Source organism: Plecotus auritus (genome assembly GCF_963455305.1).
Source record: "Plecotus auritus genome assembly, chromosome: 3".
Classification (NCBI taxonomy): Eukaryota; Metazoa; Chordata; class Mammalia; order Chiroptera; family Vespertilionidae; genus Plecotus; species Plecotus auritus.
In genome coordinates this window covers 80,265,747-80,283,437 of record NC_137772.1, presented here as the reverse complement: position 1 = coordinate 80,283,437, position 17,691 = coordinate 80,265,747, and positions in this window count along the sequence as shown.

Genomic DNA, 17,691 nt, shown 5'->3' with positions numbered 1-17,691 from the left:
TCCTAGAAAAATATAACCTTCCAAAACTCAATCAAGAAGAATCTAAACAGCTCAATATGCCAGTAACTATGGAAGAAATTGAAGCAGTCATCAAAGAGCTTCCGGCAAACAAAAGCCCGGGGCCAGACGGCTTTACAGGAGAGTTTTACCAAACATTCAAGGAAGAACTAAAACCTATCCTCCTCAGACTATTCCAAAAAATTCAAGAGGAAGGAACACTTCCAAGCTCTTTCTATGAAGCCAGCATCACCCTAATACCAAAACCAGATAAAGACAACACAATGAAGGAGAATTACAGGCCAATATCCCTCATGAATGTAGATGCCAAAATCCTCAACAAAATTCTAGCAAATCGGATCCAGCAGTACATCAGAAAGATCATACACCATGACCAAGTAGGGTTTATCCCAGGAATGCAAGGATGGTACAATATCCGAAAATCAATAAATGTGATACATCACATAAACAAATTGAAAGATAAAAATCACATAGTCATATCAATTGATGCAGAAAAAGTATTTGACACAATCCAACACCCTTTCTTGATAAAAACTCTCAACAAGGTGGGAATAGAAGGATCATACCTCAACATAATAAAAGCTATATATGATAAACCCACAGCTAACATCATACTCAATGGGCAAAAACTAAAACCATTTCCCCTAAGAACAGGAACAAGACAAGGATGCCCACTCTCACCACTCCTGTTTGACATAGTACTGGAAGTATTAGCCATTGCAATTAGACAAGAAGAAGAAATAAAAGGCATCCAAATTGGAAAAGAAGAAGTAAAGCTGTCCTTATTCACAGATGGCATGATATTGTACATAAAAAACCCGAAAGACTCCATCAAAAAACTAACTGACTTAATAAATGAATTCAGCAATGTAGCAGGATACAAAATTAACGCCAAGTAATCTATGGCATTTCTGTACACCAACAGTGAACTTACAGAAAGAGAGACTAAAAAAGCAATCCCATTTTCCAGCGCACCAAAAAAATTAAGATACTTAGGAATAAACCTAACCAAGGAGGTAAAAGACCTATATGCGGAAAACTACAGGACACTGAAAAAAGAGATAGAGGAAGATGTAAACAGATGGAAGAACATACCATGTTCATGGATTGGTAAAATCAACATCATCAAAATGTCCATACTACCCAAAGCAATCTATAGATTCAATGCACTCCCCATTAAAATACCAGCAGCATATTTCACAGACCTAGAAAGAACTCTCCAAAAATTCATCTGGAATAAAAAAAGACCCCGAATAGCCACAGCAATCCTGAGAAAGAAGACTAAAGTAGGAGGGATCTCAATACCAGATTTCAAGCTGTATTACAAAGCCACTGTCCTCAAAACAGCCTGGTACTGGCACAAGAACAGACATATAGATCAATGGAATAGAATAGAGAATCCAGATATCGACCCAAACCAATATGCGCAATTAATATTTGACAAAGGAGGCATGAGCATACAATGGAGTCAAGACAGTCTCTTCAATAAATGGTGTTGGGAAAATTGGACAGATACATGCAAAAAAATGAAACTAGATCACCAACTTACACCATACACAAAAATAAACTCAAAATGGATACAGGACTTAAACATAAGATGGGAAACCATAAAAATACTAGAGGAATCCACAGGCAGCAAAACCTCAGACATATGCCAAAAGAACTTTTTCAGTGATACTGCCCCTAGGTCAATGGAAGCCAAAGTGAAAATAAACAAATGGGACTACATCAAAATAAAAAGCTTTTGCACAGCAAAAGAAACCATCAACAAAACATCAAGAAACCCCACTGTATGGGAGAACATATTTGCAAATGGTATCACTGATAAAGGTTTAATTTCCAACATCTACAGGCAGCTTATACAACATAATAAAAGGAAGATAAAGGATCCAATAAAAAAATGGGCAACAGACCTAAATAGAATCTTTTTGAAAGAAGACAGAAGGAAGGCCAAGAGACACATGAAAACATGCTCAAAGTCACTAATTATCTGAGAGATGCAAATCAAAACGACAATGCGATACCATCTCACACCTGTCAGAATGGCTATCATCAACAAATCAACAAACGACAAGTGTTGGCGAGGATGCGGAGAAAAAGGAACCCTCGTGCACTGCTGGTGGGAATGCAGACTGGTGCAGCCACTGTGGAGAACAGTATGGAGTTTCCTCAAAAAACTGAAAATGGAACTCCCATTTGACCCAGTAATCCCACTCCTAGGAATATATCCTAAGAAACCAGAAACACCAATCAGAAAGGATATATGCACCCCTATGTTCATAGCAGCACAATTTACAATAGCTAAAATTTGGAAACAGCCTAAATGCCCATCAGCAGATGACTGGATCAGAAAACTATGGTACATCTACACAATGGAATACTATGCTGCCATAAAAAAGAAGGAATTACTACCATTTGTAGGCATCTGGATGGAATTAGAGAACATTATGCTAAGTGAAATAAGCCAGTCAATGAAAGAAAAATACCACATGATCCCACTCATTTGGGGATAATGAAAAACATTATAAACTGATGAACAAAAAGATAGTTACAGAGGCAGTAAAGCATCAAACAGACTGTCAAATTACAGCGGTAAGGTTAGGGAGAGGTGGGGGAAATAAGAGATCAACTGAAGGACTTGTATGCATGCATATAAGAGTAACCAACAGATGCAAAACATTGGGGGGTGAGGGCATGTATTGGAGTGGGGTGGGGGTGGTGGGCAATGGTAAGATATGTACACATATAATACCTTAATAAAAATTTGAAAAAAAAAAAAGAAATTCGACAGGAAAAAATTCCTTTTCAGCATTATCTGTTGAACCAATGGAATCATCACTCAAATGTGTGTGAAAATCTCCATTGACTATATCCAAAATTTCTTCATTTCATTTATGAACATGCTCATTTTTAGAACAAAGAATCACAAGTTTAGATATATTTTAATATTATCTATAGATATAATATTTCCAAAGTTAGCTTCAATAATAGACCCATTACAAATAATTTCACAGGGGATTTTAATAATATCCATTCCTAAATGAAAACTGCTACCAAGTTTGCCATCTCCAAGTTTTACTAACCATTTACTATAAGCAGAATTCTCTGATCTCATATTCGTTTTAAGAGACAACTTTCTGAAACATCCCCAAATATTACAGTACTTTATACTTGTTTGTACTATGGCCAATCGCATACCATGTGGCACAATACTGAGACATTGTTGAAAATCCCCTCCGAGAAGGAGAATTTTCCCACCAAATACAACATTCAAATTCATAATTTCTCTTAGTAATCTGTCTATGGCATTTATAGCATGACTGGATGCCATGGTGCATTCATCAATAATAAGAAGTTTGGTCTTCAAAAGATCAACTAAACCAAGAGCTGGTTCTTTGAAAGGATAAACAAGATTGATGAACCTCTAGCCAGGCTCACCAAGAAGCAAAGAGTGCAGACCCAAATAAACAAAATCAGTAACCAAAGAGGAGAAATAACAACAGACCCCACAGAAATACAAAGGATTGTTAAAAAATACTATGAACAACTCTATTCCAACAAACTGGACAACCTGGAGCAAATGGACATATTCCTAGAAAAATACAGCCTTCCAAAACTCAATCAGGAAGAATCTAAAAATCTCAATAGGCCAAAAACTATCGAAGAAATTGAAGCAGGTATCAAAATGCTTACAGCAAACAAAAGCCCGGGGCCAGACGGCTTCACAGGTAAGTTTTACCAAACATTCAAGGAAGAACTAAAACCTATCCTCCTCAGACTATTCCAAAAAATTCAAGAGGAAGGAACACTTCCAAGCTCCTTCTATGAAGCCAGCATCACCCTAATACCAAAACCAGGTAAAGACAACACAATGAAGGAGAATTACAGGCCAATATCCCTCATGAACGTAGATGCCAAAGTCCTCAACAAAATTCTAGCAAATTGGATCCAGCAGTACATCAGAAAGATCATACACCATGACCAAGTAGGATTTATCCCAGGGATGCAAGGATGGTACAATATCCACAAATGAATAAATGTGATAAATCACATAAACAAATTGAGAGATAAAAACCACATAGTCATATCAATTGATGCAAAAAAAAAACACAAAAAACAACATTTGACAAAATCCTACTCCCATTTTTGATAAAAACTCTCAGCAAGGTGGGAATAGAAGAATCATACCTCAACATAATAAAAGCCATATATGACAAACCCACAGCCAACATCATACTCAATGGGCAAAAACTAATACCATTTCCCCTAAGAACAAGAACAAGATAGGGATGCCCACTCTCACCACTCCTGTTCAACATAGTACTGGAAGTATTAGCCATTGCAATTAGACAAGAAGAAGAAATAAAAGGCATCCCAATTGGAAAAGAAGAAGTAAAACTGTCCTTATTCACAGATGGCATGATATTGTACATAGAAAACCCTAAAGACTTCATCAAAAAATTATTAGGCTTAATAAATGAATTCGGCAATGTAGCAGGATACAAAATTAATGCCAAGAAATCTATGGCATTTCTATACACCAATAGTGAACTTAAAGAAAGAGAGACTAAAAACACAATCCCATTTGCCATCACACCAAAAAAATTAAGATACCTAGGAATAAACTTAACTAAGGAGGTAAAAGACCTACACGTGGAAAACTACACAACACTGAAAAAAGAGATAGAGGAAGATGTAAACAGATGGAAGAACATACCATGTTCATGGATTGGTAGAATCAACATCATTAAAATGTCCATACTACCCAAAGCAATCTATAGATTCAATGCACTCCCCATTAAAATACCAATGGCATATTTCACAGACCTAGAAAGAACTCTCCAAAAATTCATCTGGAATAAAAAATGACCTCCAATAGCTGCAGCAATCCTGAGAAAGAAGAACAAAGTAAGTGGGATCTCAATACCAGATTTCAAGCTGTATTACAAAGCCACTGTTCTCAAAGATGTTTGGCCTTATTAATGGTTTTAGCAACTTCACTCTTTATATTGAGTCTAGAAATTGAAGTTTGATTTAATGGAATTGGTAATTTATATTGGGAATGAAAGGTTCTTCCAAGAAGAAGTAAATATGCAGCAATTCCTGTAGACGCTGTGGGTAAGACAGTACCACCAAAACCTCTAATATAATGTGTTAAAACTTTATACAGATATGTTTTTCCACTACCACCTGGACCATCCAAGAAAAAGAATTTGGGTATACAGTTTGATCTTCGATGGCTGAAGTTATAGTCTGAAAGGCTGCCAACTGTTCATCATTCAGAAAATTTATCAAAACCTCTATCTATTATCGCTTATACGATTCATCATATACATTTGTATTCGTTAATAAAGGATAGTTCGGAAGTTTGAAAAGTGAACATTTCATTTCATGCAATGTGAATACCTCTTGAATTTCATTAAAGGCATGCATTTCACAGTTCACACAGGCACCTCCTCTTCGGTGTAATTTCCAACAAAAATCTTCAATAAAATGAGATTTATTCTCATCCCATAATTTGTCTGCAGCAGAAGGACATCCAAATACACATATGTATGCAAAAAGTTGCCGTAGTTGTTTGGGCATATTAAGGATGATCACATCGTCAATTGTATCTTTCCAGATAGTGTCGTCAATTAATAATCCTCGATGTTTAGCAGCTTCACGAAATGTATCATAAATTACACCTCCTACAGTTTGCAGATCATCAAAACTTATTGCACCTTTTACATGCAGAAGCAAAAGTTTAAGCTAATATCATTCTGGTTCTCTAAAGCTCACAGTGAACAGTCTACCTAATACTTTATTCCCATCCTTTTGGTATTTTCTCCACAAAGAATTATTAATCACATAATGCTGTGGAATCTCCCAATAATACTAATTATGTGCATCAGAATCTTCTCTATTCAATAAAAACCAAGCCATCAAAGTCAAGTTATGCCTTTTAGCCCTATCTATAACTTCAGCAAAATCATCGGCATGAAAATATAAATTTTGTTCATTTGGCAAATGAATAGCTAATCTTGTGATTGCATGAGATTGGACATGCATTCACATTGCAAAAAGTCTCCAAACAGCCTCAGGAGCGCTCACATACCTGGAGTCAATGAAGTCCTGTACTTCATCATGATTGATAATATTTTTTTCAGAAATTTGAACATTTGCACAATCATGTCCTTTATAGACGTATTTAAATAAATATTTGACCCTTTTAATTGATGCGCAGACTTCAACGTTTATATGACAGTTATATTTGAGGCACAAATACGGGTTATAAGGAACAATCCAAGTGTTATCGACAACTTTATTTCCAATAGTCATGGTGCTACCAGATCTTTGTTTGTATTTGGGATATCCATCAACATTTCCAATGGTCACATTTTGAAATTCTTTCAGATATCCCTTTGAACATTTTCCATTTTCCATACATGGACTATTTGGACTTTGTATTCCACATGGTCCATGTACCAAATTTGATTTTATAATTTGAAAAAGTCAAGGACACTGTTATTCATCTTGAATTTCTGCCTTAACTATAAGTTGAATGTCATCTTCTGTTCATAATTTGGATTTACTATGTAATATCAATAATATGTGAGTGTGAGGCAGTCTGCATTTCTGAAATTCAATGACATAAATTTTAGCTATTACTTTGCCAAATAAATGTAATTTACATATGTCATTTAAAAGAGCATTCAGCTTAATATTAAAAACTCTGGCTACCAAGTCAGGTCTGTTTTCAACTTGTTGCCAGCATTGTAAAATGTTTGTAATATCTGACCATTTGGGGTTGCATGTCATGGTTATGAATAAATCGGGCTTGCCATACTTCGTTACAATTGCCATAGCATCCTGATATCGCTGCTGCTCAAAAGATGACAGAAGTATTATCATTTTACCAATTGGCACATTATCATTTTCAGATCTAGATGTGACATAATCCATCAAACCACTATATTTTTCAACTCTCAACTTAGATTGGTTTGCTTTGATGAAATTTATCCAATTGGCTTCCATTTTTTAATTTGAATCGACAATAAACTGTTGAGTTAATGTTCCTGCATTTAAAATAGGATTGAATGTGTCCCGCACAGAGAGATGAAATCCATAATACTGCATTTGTGAGATTCGTGTCCTTAAATTTTGTCTAGTATTATTGTCAATTACACTGTCGTCTCTGAGTCTTAATGCAATATCCGTTCCCCAGTCTCCTTCACCATGTGAAAAAAGAATAGGATACGTCATTGCATCTAATGTAGGAAACAAAATACTGATTTGCTTCATTTTAATGACATTCAGATTACTGGATCTGGTTTACAATGAATGAGCAAGTCCCTTTCAAAAGGAGATTCTTCATCTTCATTTCTGAATATTACGGCAACCTTGGTTACATGGGAAGATTTATGTCTACCCTGATCACTGTTATGATCATATTTAATCGCCATAGTTACTTCTGTGGGAGCAATACCTTTCGCTGCTGCTTCAAATTGGGCTTCCTTTTCTACCTCATGTAGCATCTTGTACGATTTTGTTAATTCATTTATTTCAAAGCATGAGGTTGTTGATGTTGATCATGAGTCTTTCTGAGCAAATTTCGTTTTCTGGCATTGATAATCTTTTACTCATCACTTCAGCTGTATCTAAAATATAGAGTTGAGCGAACTTCCGAGAAACACCATCCAAAGAATGTAAAGTTCCAGTTTGATGATAAACTTGTCTGTGTATTCTAAAACAGTATGGCCCATATCCTGATGGTGATGCAATATTTGTACCCATTGAAGCAAAAGTGTAAGAATTATTTATTGAACGAATATTTTCCATGAAATTTTTACTGTCAGAATCTTCATTTATCACTAATTTTTAAAAATATGCCAGGTACTCTGGAAAACGTATATCATTTGGACAAACTTTACCTTTGCTACAACATCGAGTAAATTTTCCATCAGATGGTTTTTCATCAGAGAAATTTAGTGATAGGCAAAATTCATATCTAACAGATATTCCACCACAACTATGTTTGATAATTGCATCCTCATGTACTCCATTTTCACTGTAATGGCAGTTCCTACCAGTATTGGTAGTACTTGTTGATGACTGTTCTTTAGACATATTCTGTCATCGCCACCGCCTTCTCTCAACTTCAGAGGCACGTTGGTCTTCAGACATTTTCTGTCAGTGACGCCGGCTTCTTTCAGCTGCAGAGCTACGTTGTGCCAATAGTTGCTCTTTAGACATATTCCCACCTCCCTGCTGTCAGGGTCTGGGATGCAGGTGAATGTGACTCCTGGCTGTCAAGCTGCTGACAGCAAGCTGACCAACAGCTAATTCTGTGAGGTATGGGACTCCCTCCTCCCTCCTGTCAGAGTCTGGGCCAGAGCCTCAAGTCCCGCCCACCTGTGTACACCTCAAAATCGAGTGATATCCAGACCAGCCAGTGCCCACGGGGATGCAACTTCAAGGCACGCAGAGCCACGGGACCCTCAGGCCTCTTCCTCTGCTTCCTCCTCCTCCTCCTTCTCTTCTTCCTCACATTCTCTTTCACCTCCTCCTCGTCATCTTCCACTATGATAATGGCCTCTTCCTTCCCCTGTAGACGGGCTAACACCTGGTACTCCTGTCCCCCTATGCTACATGTATCTAGGGCCTCTCCACCAAAGCCACTCGGCTCCGGCTCTGGTTCTGGCTCGAGCTCTGGCTCCGTAACCTGAATGTTGATCTCCAGGCTTCCCCCAGCCACCTCCACAGAGGAGAATGTTTCCAGGTTCTCCTTAGGAGGGGGCGCCTCCCCATAGCCAGACTTGAAATCAGTATCCCAGTAGAAACACCCGGCACCCAGGGTGAAGTAAGTGTGCACCCTCCCTTCCTACAGAATGACATAGGGGAGCAGCAGGGGCAGAGTGGGGCCCAATCCCACACCCCTCATGTCAGCCAGCACCTGTGCCACCTCTGTTTCCTCCTGGAGCCTCGGGCACTCCTCCAGTGGAGGCAGGGGCAGTCGCATGAGTGGTGGTGGTGGCGGAGGTGGCGGTGGCAGTGCATCATCTTGAGAGGGCTCTGAGCTTCTCAGGTGACAGGCCTTGGCAGGAGGCCCCTCCTCCGAGCAGTCCATGGTGACTCCACTCAGAGCACCATGCTCGCCCATTCCCTCACAGCCAGGCCGCTGCAGCCTGTCACACCTGAAAAGGAGCTTCCATGCCTGAAGTTGACCAGCTCCACTCGCAGTTCTGCTCTGCATTCCCTCCCACAGAGCCTGTTCTATTCCCTCCACACCAAGTCTTCAGGTCCCGCCCCTCCCTGAAGTCAAGGGCCTATTCTGCCTTGTCATTGGCTGCCTCCTGGTGATGGATTGTGATGGCATGAGGGCATCATGGCATGATGGTGTGATGGCCACCAAGGCTTTTATTAATATAGACTAGTGGCCTGGTACATGAAATTCGTGCACGGGCAAGAGTGGGGGTGTCCCTTAGCCCAGCCTGCACCCTCTCTCCAATCTGGGACCCCTCGAAGGATGTCCTACTGCTGGTTTACAGGGACCGGGCCTAAACCAGCAGTCGGACATCCCTCTCACAATCCGGGACTGTTGGCTCCTAACAACTCACCTGCCTGCCTGCCTGATTGCCCCTAACCACTCTTCCTGCCGGCCTGCTTGCCACCAACTTCCCCCCCTGCCGGCCTGCTGGCCCCCAACTGCCCCCATGCTGGACTGCTCAAACTGTCCCCCTCGCTGTCCTGATCACCCCCAACTGACCCCCACTGATGGCCTGCTTGCCCCCAACTGGCCCCATGCTGGTCTGCTCACCCCCAACTGCCCCCCCCCCCCGGCCCGATCACCTACAACTGCCGTCCCATCCTGGCCTGATCACCCACAACTTCCCTCCCCTCTTGGCCTCTAACCACCTCTACCTTGGCCCTGCCAATATGGCTTTGTCCAGAAGAATGTCCAGAAGGTCTCCTGGAAGGTCTCCCAGTCTAATTAGCATATTACCCTTTTATTAGTATAGATAGAGGCTGGGTGCATGGGTGGGGGCTGGCTGGTTTGCCCTGAAGGGTGTCCCGAATCAGGGTTGGGGTTCCCTTGGGGCATGAGGCAGCCTGGGTGAGGGGCTGATGGCTGTTTGCAGGCTGGCCATGCCCCCAGCGGGGACTCTTACTCCATGGGGGTGTGGCCAGCCTGGGTAAGGTGCTGAGGGCCATTTTCAGGCTGGCCACACCCTCTTCAAGGTGGGGGTCCCACTGGGGTGCCTGGCCAGCCTGGGTGAGGGGCTAAGGGCTGTTTGCAGGCTGGCCAAGCCCCTCAGTGGGGACCCTCACCCCATGGGGGTGTGGCCAGCCTAGGTAAGGGGCTGAGGGCCATTTTCAGGCTGGCCATGCCCCCTGGTGACCCAGGATCCCAGCCCCTCCTTGAGTGGAGACCAGGGCAGACTGGAAGCCTGGGTGTCCCCCAGGGACCCTGGCCTCAGCCACTCCTTGAGTGGCAGCCAGGGCGGGCTAGAAGCCTGGGCCACCCTGGTGACCCAAGCCCTCAGCCACTACTTTTGTGGTGGCCAGGGCGGGTGGGAAGCTTTGCTTCCTCCATTGCTGGGGGCAATCCAAGCCTCCTGCTCACTCCAGCTCCATGGCCGCCTCGATCTTTGTTGGGTTAATTTGCATACTCACTCTTGATTGGCTGGTGGGCTTAGCAGAGGGATGGTCAATTTGCATGTTTCTCTTTTATTAGTGTAGATAAGTACTTGTTTTTTTGCCATTTTTATTCTTTATGCCTGTGTTCCTTCTTCTGTTTGATTTCTTCTTCTTACACCAGTCCCTTTAGCATTTCTTGCATTGCTGTCTTGGTGGTAATAAACTCCCTTACCATTTTTGGTCTGTGAAGCTCCTGATTTCACCTTCAATTTTGAATGATAGCCTTGCTGGGTATAGTATTCTTGGATTCAGTCCCTTGCTTCGCATCACTTTGTATATTTCATTCAATTCCCTTCTGGCCTGATGTGTTTCTGTTGAGAAATCAATTGATAGCCTAATGCGAGATCCCTAGTAGATAGCTTTCTGTCTCTCTCTAGCAGCCTTTAAGATTCTTTCTTTGTCGTTGATGTTTGGCAATTTAATTATGATGTGTCTTGGTGTTGGTCTTTTTGGGTTCATCTGTTTGGGACTCTGTGTGCTTCTTATATGACTTTTTTATCCCTCAAATCAGGGAAGTTTTCTGTCATTATTTCTTCAAACAAGCTTTCTATTCCCTGCTCTTCTTCTTGTCCTTCTGGTATATCTATTATGCGGATGTTGTTTTTGTGTGTGTTGTCCCAAAGCTCCCTTAGGCTCTCCTCCTGTTTTTTAAGTTTTCTTTCTAGTTGCTGCTGTGCTTCAGTGTTTTTTTCTACCTTGTCTTCTGACTCACTGTTGTGGCCTTCAGCTTCCTCTAGTCTACTGTTGAATCCTTCCATTGTATTCTTTATTGCAGCTATGTCATTCTTCATTTCCTCTTGATTCTTTTTCATTTCCTTTTAATTCTTTCACATGTTGAATTTGTCTTCCACCCTCTTCTGCATCCTTATAACCATTGTTATAATTTTTTCTCTGACACATTGCATGCCTCCATTTCATTTATTTCCTTTTTTGTTGATTCCTCTGTTTCTTTTATATGGGAGTGGTTTCTTTGTCTCCCCATTTTTGCTGTCCTTTGTAATTGTTTCTATGTATCACCATAGGTCAAACTGCTATACCAGATTTTTTGAGTTTGTCTTATATAGTGGATGTTTTGTGCTACCAAGTGGTGCAATCTCTCTAGTCTTTCGAGCTGAGTGTTCTAGGGATGCCCTCTACTTGGGATATTTGGGTTCTTTTGGTGTAGTTGGGTCTTGAGTATTATTATACCATTCATGGATGGATTCTCCTCTCAGCGTGTCTGGTTATGTGGCTCGCTTTCTATCAAGTTGTCCAAACAGCACAAACTACAACTCTACAAGACATGACACCAAGGGAAAAAAACACAAATGTACTCAAGACACCGAAACCCCAATAAAAGTGACCACCAGTGCCAAAACCGGTTTGGCTCAGTGGATAGAGCGTCAGCCTGCGGACTGAAAGGTCCCAGGTTCGATTCCAGTCAAGGGCATGTACCTTGGTTGCGGGCACATCCCCAGTGGGAGGTGTGCAAGAGGCAACTGATCGATGTTTCTCTCTCATCGATGTTTCTGACTATCTATCCCTCTTCCTTCCTCTCTGTAAAAAATCAATAAAAATATTTAAAAAAAAAAAAAAGTGACCACCAGAGAAAAGTGAATTAAGATAGAGAAAAGAGAGCAAAAATGATATTGAGAAAATAAGAAAAAGGTAAAAGAGGGGAAAAAAAAAGAAAACAGAAGGAAAAAATGTATGTGTTGAAAACACACACACACACACACAAAAAAACACCAAAAAACAAATAAACCAAAAAATTAACAACAAACACCTGGAAAAAGGGGCAAAGTGGGGACACAGAATCTGTAGAGACAGAGCTTATATACAAAAGTAAGGATAAGGAATTGAATGGATATGGAAGGGCCATTGTTTGGTATAGAGGAGGTAGAAAGAAAATGAGTGGATGAGAAGAAAAAAAAGAAAAAGAAATGAAAAAATAAGATAATAAAAAGATAAAACAAATTTTTTTAATTTATCTATCCATTTATTCATTTATTTTTGGAAAAGAAAGAATAGAGGAGAGAGCAAATAGGCTTGAGTTTAGTGATTGAAACTAATTAAACAATTAGGAGAAGAAGAGAGCATGAGAGGAGAGGAAAAACAAAAGCATAAAAAATTGACTAGTGAAAAAAGAGAAAAGAGAAGGGTGCCTGGACTTGGAGCAGGGGAGAGGAAATTAGATATATGAGTAAGCCAACAAAGACTACAATAATAATAACATGTCACGAAAGCAGATAAAGAAGATCAATTATTAACAAGGGGTAAAAAGAAAGGAAAGATAAAAAGTAAATTGGGGCTGAAACCGGTTTGGCTCAGTGGATAGTCAGCCTGTGGACTGAAAGGTCCCAGGTTCAATTCCAGTCAAGGCCATGTACCTTGGTTGCAGGCACATCCCCAGTGGGAGGTGTGCAGGAGGCAGCTGATCAATGTTTCTAACTCTATCTCTCTCCTTTCCTCTCTGTAAAAAATCAATAAAATATATTTTTTTAAAAAAAGTGAATTGCGAACAGGAGAAGAGAAAACAAGATGGAAAAGGGAGAATTGAGGAATAAAAGGATGAAAAAAAAGATAAAATAAAATAATAATAAATTAAAATAGAATGAAGAACAAAATACTACAAAAAATAAAAGATAAAAAATTAAAGAAAAAATTTCTTTTAAATAAAAGATAAAAAATAAAAAAAGATAATTGTCATTCACTTCAACAGAGTTTTAATGCCCTATGGGATCTGATTTAAGACCCCCCCCCCCCCCATTCTTCTGTTCTGTCTGCCACTTACGTTTCCTGTTAGGTAGTCAGCACTGTGTTGAAGTTTCAAGGAATCCACCCCTCCTCTTTGTGTCTGTCTCCACAGCCTTGGCTGCAAGCAGTTAGAACCAATCTGTCTGCTAGACCAGTCTGCCTGCTGTCAATCTTAATCACTCAAGAATCTGTTTCTGATAGGGCTTTATGTGGGGATAGTGCTGTATTGCTTTCCAGGACTGAACAGCCCCTCTTCCACCCAGTCTCTGAGGGCACTTTGGGGCTATTCAGAGCTCAAGGTATAGTCTGGAGGTGGTTGTATTAGCTGCCTTGAGGTTACTGAGAGGGGCTGGCTCTTCAGGAGAAAAATGGCTACTTAGGTTTGGTGGGTCACAAATGTCTCAGTATTGGATTCCTAGTCACCTCTCCCTGCCCTGTTCTCCTCCACAGCCTCTCTCTAGACTCTACAAATCTGTACCTCTACCTGCACAGCAGCCTCAGGTGGGTGTTTGTAATTGAAATCTTCCATGAACTGGATTTAGCATATAAAAGCAAAGACAAAACAGAGGCAAAACAACCATGCAACTGTGAATTTCTCTCTCCTGCAGCACTATGTGGCACAAGGCAGCTCTTAAGGCCATCTTTCTGGGCACAGCCTATCATGGCTGTGGACTTATATCTAGATTCCCCAGCCTCCAGCAGCCCTTTGGACTTCCTTTCTACAAATGTTACACCTGTCTCCAAGGGACACAGCCTTGGTGCAGAGCAGCTTCCTTCTGACTCTCTGAGCCCAGTGGTCCAGTGTCTCTCTCCAGCCCAGATCCCTCATCCTACTGTACTCTAGGCATCCTCTGCCCTTCTCATCTGCGAATTATCTCATCAGCTGTGTCTAATTCACCAATTTTGGGTGGATGTTATTCGATTTAGTTGCTCCTTCTATATGCTCTTGGATAAGGCACAGGACACATCTGCCTACTTGGCTGCCTTTTTCCTCCCTCTCAAGACAATAATCTTGAGGAAACTTTTTGAGGGGGAGCAGAAAAAAGTTCATGAAGGAGAAAAGTTGTATGAAATCTTTTTGAGGCAGTTCACATTTTCTCTCATCTTCATAAAGACATCTTAACCACTATCATTGATGGAGTATTCATTTTGTGGAAAGGCAGACAATTCTAATGGAAGAGTAATAGGCTAGGAAATGGACTACCTGGTTTCCAATCCATAATCAGCTAGGGCAGTGGTTCTCAACCTTTCTAACGCCGCGACCCTTTAATACAGTTCCTCATGTTGTGGTGACCCCCAACCATAAAATTATTTTCGTTGCTACTTCATAACTGTAATTTTGCTACCGTTAATGAATCATAAGTAAATATCTGTGTTTTCTGATGGTCTTAGGCTCTACAGCAGCGGTTCTCAACCTGTGGGTCGAGACCCACAGGTTGAGAACCACTAGCAGGGTCGCCTAAGACCATAGGAAAACACAGATATTTACTTACAATTCATTAACGGTAGCAAAATTACAGTTATGAAGTAGCAACGAAAATAATTTTATGGTTGGGGGTCACCACAACATGAGGAACTGTATTAAAGGGTCACGGCCTTAGAAAAGCACTGAGCTAGGGGATCTCACACAAGTCACTAAAACCCTTTGAGCCTCTGTTTCTTCAACTGTAAATTAAGGACAATTATTCCACCTTCACAAAGTGTATGTTACCTCTTGCCTCCAGGGCTCCAAAAATATCTACTAATTTTAATACTTTTGTGTAATAAAGTTTTGCACAACCTCTACATTTAGCCTGATATCTGTAAAAAGAAATCCTCAGATGTGTCATAAATATGCTCCAGTTCCTCCCATTTACAGGGCTATCAAGCTCGAAACTAAAATCAACCTAATAACTCTTGCCAAAATACAGCATTAATTTGTTCACTCATCCATCCAGTCAATTAAAATGTATTTATTGATAAAACACCATGTTTCAGATACTGTGTTAGGGAAGAGGAACCAGCAAAGCTAAGGTCTCTGCTCTCATAAACTTTAGATCTTGCTAAAAAAAAAAGTAAAACACTGAAGAAATAAATACCCAGCGTAAAAACAGTGAAAAAGCCAGGAGAGCAATGATGGTGGTAAGCAAAGCAGTAATGGGTGATAGTGTGGCCAAGGAAATCTGACATGTGAAAGATGAGCATGAGCCAGCCATACAGTCTGGAAGGACTTTCTTTTTTAAAAAAATCTTTATTGTTGGAATAATTACTTATGTCCCCCTTTTCCCTCATTGACCTCTCCCAGCCCATCCCCGCCCCCACTACAGTCCTTCACCACCCTATTGCCTGTGCCCATGGGTTATGCATATATGCATACAAGTTCATGGGTTGATTTCTTCCCACCAACCCCTGCCTTCCCTCTGGGGTTTGACACTCTGTTCCATGCTTCTATGACTCTGCATGTACTTTTGTTCATCTGTTAATGTTGTTCATTAGATTCCACATATGAGTGAGATCGTGTGATACTTTCCAGGAAGATCGTTGACGATTAGCTTCGTTCATATCTCAGCCATCTCAGTTTCATGGAGTGTCTCAAGCAATGTGTTTCTAACAAGACTAATCATAATCAAGCAATTTGCCTCCATTTTCTCATCCTAAAATTGGTCTAAATTAGTCCTTGTCTCTTAAGATTGTTGTGAGGATTAAGAGCTAAGGTTGGTAAAGTGCATGGCATTAAGTGAATTCAGTATTTTACTAATAATGACTTTGAAGTTTATACATAATTTTTTCATACATATATGTGTATATACAATTTTTATATACCATAAAAATATATATTGGGTACCTACCATAATATTTACAGTTGTAGTGGAAAACAATACTTTTATAACATTTGCATTAATAGAGAAAATCACAATGCATAAATCTTTCATATTTGAATTCAGCTGTATCTCCATATGTTATAGACCTAAAATATATTATCCTTATAGTTCCTTCTCAACACTAATTTCTAGTATTCACACATATATGTAGACATATGTAACTATATATTTACACACACAAATAGGTGTATATTCAGACATATATACACAAACATATATAGTTAGCATAGATACATTGTTCTTATTTTAATGCCACTCGATTATTTTCTAACATATTTTATCACTTATATGTGGAATCTAATAAACAAAATAAGCTAACAACAAAGTGGTGACAGACTCATGATGGATACAGAGAATGGCCTGATAGTTGTCAGAGGGTAGGGGTTGGGGTCTGGATGAGAAGGGTGAAGGGACTAAACAAAGAAAAAAAAGAAAGACACGTGGACACGACAATAGTATGATGATTGCCAGAGGGAAGGAGAGTTGGGAAGTTAGAAGAAGGTAAAGAGAGAATAAATGGTGATGGAAGGAGACTTCATTTGGAGTGGTGAACACACTATATAATATACAGATGATATACTGTAGAACTGTGTATCTGAGACCTATATAATTTTATTAACCAATATCACCCCAATAAATTAAATAAAAATAAATAAAATCATTCCTTCCAAAAAAAGAATAAATACAGTGGGAATATTATAGCTAGCATTATAATTTGCATATAGTACAGAGTATGTCTGCATTAGTCAGGATGCCACAGTGACAGCAACAACAAAAAACACCTAGAAACGGCAGTGACTTCATGAAATACAATTGATTTCTTACACATGTAAAGTCTGAAGCAGACCATTCAGTCCTCTATATTGTTAGCTAACCCAGCAGAAACAGGGGCTTCTAAAGATACTCCAACAGGTAGGTCTTGAGAATAGTGGGGGGAAAATGACAGAACCAAAAAGGGCTGGTTTCACTTCTATTCACATATCTTGGGCAGAACTCAGTCATGTGACCCATGGTATAAAATAGGTTTAGAGACTTCTTATGTCCCCAAGAAGAGGAAATCTAAGAACTTATAAGGCTGGCTGCACCACAGTACCTAATGTAGTGTGCTGGGTACCTACTATAATATTTACAGTTGTAGTTTAAAACAATACTTTTATAACCTTTGCATTAATAGACAAAATAACAATCCATAAATCTGTCATATTTTAATTCAGCTGTATCTCTTCGTGTTAATTACAACAAAACCTACTCATATGTGCATTATAAATTATAACTTCAATGCATTATAAAAACATGTTATTACCACCTCTCAATACTATATAATATTTGTAAAATATATTTATATACAAGTACACATATATACATACACCAACACACACTGTCTTATAGCAACTCT